Below are 7,747 nucleotides of genomic sequence, written 5' to 3' on the forward strand. Positions count from 1 at the left end.
CAATTTCAGATACATTCCACATTGTCCTCACAATGATGCTTTCCAGTAAAAATTCTTGTCCCTAATTGATAGGTAATGAAACTGGGGCCAAAAATCACATCATAAGAGTGGCACAATTGGGGCTGAAATGCTGGATCTTAGTGCATTTTTCCAGAACACATCTGTGTCTTCCCAGATAGGGAGGTAGAGTGATGAAGAGATACAAAGACACCTTTCAGGGTAGCAGGAACAGGAGGGCTGCTGACAGACACAGAGGCACCTGACCCAAGAAGACACAGAGAAGATGAAAGTGCACTGGGCCACGAATCAGAATTAGATCCTGCCCCAACTCTGCAGCTTACTAGTTGCGTGACCTTGGGGAAAGCTACTCTCCTGCCTTGAGCTTCTTATAAAGGGCAGGGGGCAGGAAAAAAAATTCTTTATTGATAAATAACTTACAATTCAATAGAGAGGTGCGTTTGTTGGGGAATAAAGACTAGGGCAGAGGCTCAGTCTCTCTCCATTTCCACCCCGGCACTAGGCCTCAGCCTCTGATTAAACACTTTGGATGATGATGTCTTGATGGACAGCCCAGGCTTTTTCAGGTCCTTGGGGGCCTGTCTTCCTGGTCAGGTGTGCAGGCACCACCTTGGACCCACTGCCCCTAGCAGGAGAAGCTGCCTTGGTGTTTGGACTCTGCTCAGCACCCTGGGCAGCTGCCTGTTTCAGGGCCTCGGCCTTGGCCACCACCTTTCTGGTGAGGGAAGCAGCACCATCCTTGACCTTGCTGGCTGTGAGTTTTGAACTCTTACTCCCAGCTTTGGTTTTTCTGTGGGCCTCAGCATCTCCTTAGCTGCTCCTGCTGCCTTCGGCCTTTGACTTCCTGCTGAGCCCACTGGCATGGGAAGGGGCCTACATGGCTTTGGCTTTGTGGAGGGGTATTCCTAGCCTTCCCCAGCTTTGCCTTGGTGTCCCCAGCCCCACTGCATTCTGGGGAAGGCCTTCTTGGCTGTACCTAATTTAGGGGGAGACATTTGCACCTCTGCTGGCTTCTTGGTTGCCTTTTTCATCTTGCCCAAGTTGGGATGGTCCTTCTCTGCTTCACCTGGTTTCTTGGGGCCCTTTACCCTGGCCTCACCAGCTCTTCTGGGGGCAGTCCAGGTGAGCCATCTTCCTAGACTGGATTTCCCTCTCAGACTTGGGAACTAATTTGAAGTTGCTGGTAGTACCCCCTGCCCCCTGGCCTCGGAGTTGAGGGACCTAGCAAGGAGGCTGAGGTACCCGAGGAGGCTGAGCCACAAGCTGGTTGCCAGGGCCTGCTTCAGCAGGTGCTTGAAGTGGAAGATGTCCCCAGGAGAGCCAGTCCTTCTAGTCCTTCCAGACAGAGTGTCTGTGTCCCAGCCTGCTAGGCTGGAATAGAGGAGTTCAGAAGAGGAGGCTTGGCATGTTCTGGGGATTCAGAAGCCAGCTGCCCTCCCTAGCCCAGACCCTGGGCCCCATTCAGGGTAGCAGGTGCTGAAGGGTAGGCAGATAGCATGCTAACTGCTGCCAGAGACAGAGAAGCTGAAAGAGCAATTGGCCATGAATTGGAACTAGATCCTGCCCCAGCTCTGCAGCTTACTAGCTGTGTGACCTTGGGGAAAGTCATTCTCCCGCTTTTGGCCTCGGTTTCCTAGTAAAATGAGGGGGTTGGAACAGATGACCTTTACTGTTGCTTCACATTCTAACAATCTATGATTATGGCTATGATTTGGAAACTCAAAGAGGGGTTCTGGGAAAGCCTATGAAAGACTACAATGTCCTTCTTTTCTCTTTTTTTTTTTTTTTTGAGACAGAGTCTTGCTCTAGAGTTGCCCAGACTGTAGTGCAATGGCGCCATCTTGGCTCACTGCAAACTTTGCCTCCCAGGTTCAAGCGATTCTCCTGCCTCAGCCTCCTGAGTAGCTGGGATTATAGGTGTGCACCACCATGACCAGCTAGTTTTTGTATTTTTAGTAGAGATGTCATGTTGGCCAGGCTGGTCTTGAACTCCTGACCTCAGGTGATCTGCCCACCTTGGCCTCCTAAAGTGCTGGGATTACAGGTGTGAGCCACCGCACCCAGCCCAGTGTTCTGTTTATAGAACAAATACAGATATTTCGCTATTTCTTCTGCTTTGCCCAACATCCCTTTCATCTGCTCCTTTGCAGGGGCGCTGTCCTTCCCACAGTCCATGGGATTCTGTTGGGGCTGCCAATCACAGTGCGGGGGCCTCAGCCCCGGCCACACTGATTGGCCCAAGAGTTGCACACAGGACCCAAGAAAACCAATCAGAATCTTTCCCTGAATGTGTATGTGTGGATACAAGGAGAAAAAGAGAACTCACTTCTCGGGTTGCAGAACGGATACAAACCTGGAGTTGTGTGCTCCCTACCCTCCTCCCTGCCATTCCCTCCCTCCCAGTGTAGACACGTCTTTATCTTTCCCTCTCATCATGGAGGCTCATCTAGGGCAGAAGAGGAAAGTGGAGGCAGGAGCGGGTAGGAAGTAGGGAGGTCGGGCACTGGTCTTATGGCTGGAACGTGTCAGATGCCAGCTCCCTTCAGGGCTTCTTAGGAAGGGAAGTGCCTCTAAATTCCCCGTATTTGGAGGGGTTGTTCATTTCCTGTGGCTGTCTTCACCAATTAGCACAAGCTTGGTGGCATGAAACAGCAGGCATCTATTCTCTCACAGTCCTGGAGGCCAGGAGTCTGAAATCCCTATCACTGGGCCAGATTCAAAGGTGTGCGCAGGGTGGAGTGTTCTCCAGAAGCTGAAGGGGAGAATCTGTGTTGTGCCTCTTCTAGCTTCCGGGGGGGCTGCATCCTTGACTTGTGGCCAAGTCAGTCCAATCTCTGCCTCTGTGCTCACACCGCCTCCTCCTCCTCTGTGTCAGATCTCCCTCTGCCTCCCTCCCTCTTGAGGAACATTTCCAGGGCATTTAGGGCCCACCCAAATAATCCAGGATAATCTTCTCATCACAAGAATCTTAATCACATCTGTAAGACCCTGTTTGTTTTGTGGTTATGTTTTTTGTTTTGTTTGTAGATGGAGTTTTCCTCTTGTTACTCAGGCTGAAGTGCAATGGTGCCATCTCGGCTCACCGGAACCTCTGCCTCCCAGGTTCAAGCAATTCTGCTGCTTCACCCTCCCAAGTAGCTGAGATTACAAGCATGCACCACCACGCCTGACTAATTTTTGTATTTTTAGTGGAGACTGGGTTTTACCCTATTGGGCAGGCTGGTCTAGAACTTCTGACCTCAGGTGACCCACCCACCTCGGCCTCCCAAAGTTCTGGATTACAGGTGTGAGCCACTGCACCCAGGCTGACCCTGTTGTTAAATAAAATAATATTTACAGCACCCAGAGATTAGTACCAGATATCTTAGGTGGCCATTAATCAGCCCATTACAGGGTATAAACTAGCCTGAGTTCCATTTCTATTATTTACTACAGAAAGAGTTGTAACACAGTGCTTATTAAAAATAGAGAAGTACCAGATATAAGAAGAAAATAAAATCCAACCCCACTCAATTATTCAACTTTTTTTTTTTTGAGACAGCGTCTCCCTCTGTTAACCAGGCTAGGGTGCAGTAGCTCTATCCTGGCTCTCTGCAATCTCTGCCTCCCAGGTTCAAACAATTCTGCTGCCTCAGCCTCCCAAGTAGCTGGGACTACAGGGCACGTGCCACCACGCCTGGCTAATTTTCCGTATTTTTAGTAGAGGCAGGGTTTCACCATATTAACCAGGATGGTCTGACTCTCCTGACCTTATGATCCACCTGCCTCAGCCTCCCAAAGTGCTGGGATTACAGGCATGAGCCACAGTGCCTGGCCCATTCAACTCTTAAACAAATACCTAATGGACAGCAGGATGGAACAGGATGCTTGTTAACAGAGAGGAACAAAATTGGCCTGACTTCTTGCCCCAGGATCTTATAGTCTGCAGAAAGAAACTCTCCCTCCTCCCCTCTCCCCCTGCCCTCCCCTCTTCTCCCCTCTCCTTCCCTTCCCTTCCCTCCCTTACCTCCCCAGTGGGGGCTGTGAATGTGGTTAATTTCCAGTATTTACAAGGTCTAAAAATCAGTTTTTAAAAAACCAGCTCCAGCCAGGCACAGTGGCTCATGTCTGTAATCCCAGCACTTTAGGAAGCCAAGGTAGGTGGATCACTTGAGGTTAGGAATTTGCAACAAGCCTGGCCAGCATGGTGAAACCCCATCTCTAGTAAAAATTCAAAGATTAGCCAGGCATGGTGGTGGATGCCCATAGTCCCAGCTACTCCAGAGGCTGAGGCATGAGAATCGCCTGAACCCAGGAGGCAGAGATTGCAGTGAGCTGAGATCGTGCCACTGCACTCCAGCCTGGGCAACAGAGTGAGACTCCATATTAAAAACAAACAAACAACCCCAGTTCTGGCCAGGTGTAGTGCCTCATGCCTGTAATCCTAGCATGTTGGGAACCTGGGGCAGGAGAATCCCTTGAGCCCAGGAGTTCAAGACCAGCAGCCTGGGCAACATACAGAGAACTTGTCTCTATTTTTAAAAATAAAATAAAACAAAAACCAATGCCCAGAAACACACACAAGTTTCCCTTTCCCTTTAAATTGATGCACTTTGGGGCCAGGCGTGGTAGCTCATGCCTGTAATCCCAGCACTTTGGGAGGCCAAGGTGGACAGACCATGAGGTCAGGAGATCAAGACCATCCTGGCTAACACGGTGAAATCCCGTCTCAAAAATAAAAATAAAATAAATAAAAGTAAATTGATGCACTTCTGGAGAAGCCATTCCATGTGGGAAGGAAGGCCTTACACATCGGCTTGCGGGAGCCCATTGGGAGCACACACGGAGGCACCACATGCGGGCCCTACTCTGCAGCCCTGCCCTGGGAGAGCCTGTGGGATTTGGTGTCACTGTTCTGTTCATTTGCTTTTCAGTGCTTTGGTAAATTGTGCCCCGTACACATGTCTGGGTATACAAAGACAGTCCCCAACCTGCATCCTCAAGTGGTGGGGCCAAAAAACAATTGGGCTTTTGATTAAACAAGTTGGGTCCCTAAGCTGAGAGCCAGTGTTTAGTCACTCAGGGCAAGAAGAAAGATTTTTTTGTTTTTTTTTTCTGAGATGGAGTGTCACTCTGTCACCCCAGCTGGGGTGCAATGGCATGATCTCGGCTCACTGCAACCTCCGTGTCCCAGGTTCAAATGATTCTCCTGCCTCAACCTCCCCAGTAGCTGGGACTACAGGTGGGTGCCACCACACCCAGCTACTTTTTTGTACTTTTAGTAGAAATGGGGTTTCACTGTGTTAGCCAGGATGGTCGCGATCTCCTGACCTCATGATCCACCTGCCTCAGCCTTCCAAAGTGCTGGGATTACAGGCGTGAGCCACCACGCCTGGCCACAAAGAAAAATTTTAAAAGCTACAAAGGCAGAAAGAGGGAAACAGTGGAAACTTGTGCCTGGCACCTGAAGAGAAACTGAGGCAGGAATGATGACATTTGAAGGGGATTCTAGGAATTTTACCATGAGGTATGTGACACAGTCCTTCTTCCTCATCTCCTGATGAAAGCTAGGCAAGTACCCACTCCTGCAGGTGCGCTTGGAGCTGGGCCATCAGATCAGATGAAGAAGTGAGAACAGCCTCGCAGAGGATGCAGGACAAGCCCCAACGCAGGGGGTGAAAGGTCAGCCAAGGCCAGGCTGCAGAGCCACGTGGCAGTGGCAGCAGCGAGACACCCGCTCTGGTTCACCTGCCTGCGCTGGGCTGGACGGTGAGATGACACCTTCCTGTTTCTGCCACACTGCCCAGAGCGAGCTCACACCCTCACTGTGTCTCACCTGGAACATTAGCAGCTCTTCACCTGTCCATCCCCACACACCAACATGATCTGTCTGAATCACAAATCTGATCCCATATCTCCTTGATGATAACCTTTGATGTCTCCCCACGTGCCAGTCTTTCCTGTGCATCGAAGGCCCAGTGACAAGGCTCTGTCCCAGTTCCCACCCTCAGGGTTTCTTCCCTGCTCACCTCTGCTCAGCGACACAGGGGCAGCCCTTGACAACCTTCATGCCCTTATACACGCCCTTCCCCTTTTGCTGCCTCAGGAACTCTTATTCATGTCCCATCTTAAATGCCTAACGCCTGAATCTCCCTAGCAAGTTTATGCACTCCCTTCTCTGGGCTCCCAAAGCACATCAAACCTATGTGGATTCTTGTAAAGGGAACAGGCGAAGTCTCTGAGTACTTCCCACACAACAGGAACTCAGCTAAGCCTTTTCATGCATTAGCCCATTGAGTCCACAACCCTAAGAGATCAGTCTCACTATTAATCTATGTATAAATGAGGAGACTGAGGCCCAGAGAAGGGCCCCAGGGGACACAGCTAGAGCAGCCGACCTGGGATTTAAGGCCTCTCACATTGGAACTGGGCAGCTTCACTTCAAAATACATTTTCAAACCTTCTGGCCGGGTGTGATGGCTCACACCTGTAATCTCAGCACTTTGGGAGGCTGAGGTGGGCAGATCACGATACAAGGTCAGCAGTTAAGACCAGCCTGACCAACGTGGTGAAATCCCGTCTCTACTAAGAATACAAAAATTAACTGGGCACGGTGGCACGTGCCTGTAATCCCAGATACTCAGGAGGCTGAGGAAGGAGAATTGCTTGAATCTGGGAGGTGGAGGTTGCAGTGGCTGAGTTTGCACTACTGCACTCCAGCCTGGGCAACAGAGTGAGACTCCATCTCAAAAAAAAACAAAAACAGCCAGGCACGGTGGCTCAAGCCTGTAATCCCAGCACTTTGGGAGGCCGAGGCAGGTGGATCACGAGGTCAAGAGATCGAGACCATCCTGGTCAACATAGTGAAACCTCGTCTCTACTAAAAATTACAAAAAATTAGCTGGGCACGGTGGCGCATGCCTGTAATCCCAGCTACTCAGGAGGCTGAGGGCAGGAGAATTGCCTGAACCCAGGGGGCGGAAGTTGCAGTGAGCCGAGATTGCGCCATTGCACTCCAGCCTGGGTAACAAAAGCGAAACTCTGTCTCAAAAAAAAAACAAAAACAAAAAAATCCTATTTCCCCATTCATCTTTCTTCCCTAGTTTTAAGACATAACCTTGAAGCAAATGGGAGAAGCCCTTTTCCTTAATCTTAAATTAGACTCCACGCCCCTGCCTTTCCCACCACATACTCTCTTCACATGTATCTGACTATATGCTAGTATCTATGTGCTTACTTAGAAGTTCCAGGGGTTAATCTTGAGACAGACCAAACCTGGAGACCCAGCTGCAAACTGCCAGCGATTACCTCCAGGCAGCTACTCAACAAGCCAGCCATTGTTGAGAGGATGCCAACCCAGGTTCCAGGTGACCGAGACTCAAGACAGCTATCGAAACAAGACACACAGACTTTGTACTCAACACAAATCCTGCCTGCCTCCCAGATTAGGTTTCCCTTTTTTTTTTTTTGAGACAGAGTCTCACTCTGCCACCTGGGCTGGAGTGCAGTGGTGTGATCTCTTCTCACTGCCAATCTTCACCTCCAGGGTTGAAGTGATTCTCCTGCCTCAGCCTCTCAAGTAGCTGGGATTACAGGTGCATATACTACACCTAGCTAATTTTTTGTATTTTTAGTAGAGATGGTTTTTCACCATGTTGGTCAGGCTGGTCTCAAACTCCTGACCTCATGATCTTTCCTTATTCAGCTCTACTGCTGTGTTAGTCCATGTTAGTCCTGAGGCAAGCGGATC

General features: G+C 50.0%; 1 pseudogene; it reads right to left on the reverse strand.

Annotated features, from left to right (window-relative positions):
• Positions 1-488: 488 nt before the first annotated feature.
• On the reverse strand, positions 489-6,067 carry LOC100413947 (histone H1.8 pseudogene; annotated as a pseudogene).
• Between the last annotated feature and the right edge of the window lie 1,680 nt (positions 6,068-7,747).

This window comes from Callithrix jacchus, chromosome 8 (assembly GCF_049354715.1).
Source record: "Callithrix jacchus isolate 240 chromosome 8, calJac240_pri, whole genome shotgun sequence".
Classification (NCBI taxonomy): domain Eukaryota; kingdom Metazoa; phylum Chordata; class Mammalia; order Primates; family Cebidae; genus Callithrix; species Callithrix jacchus.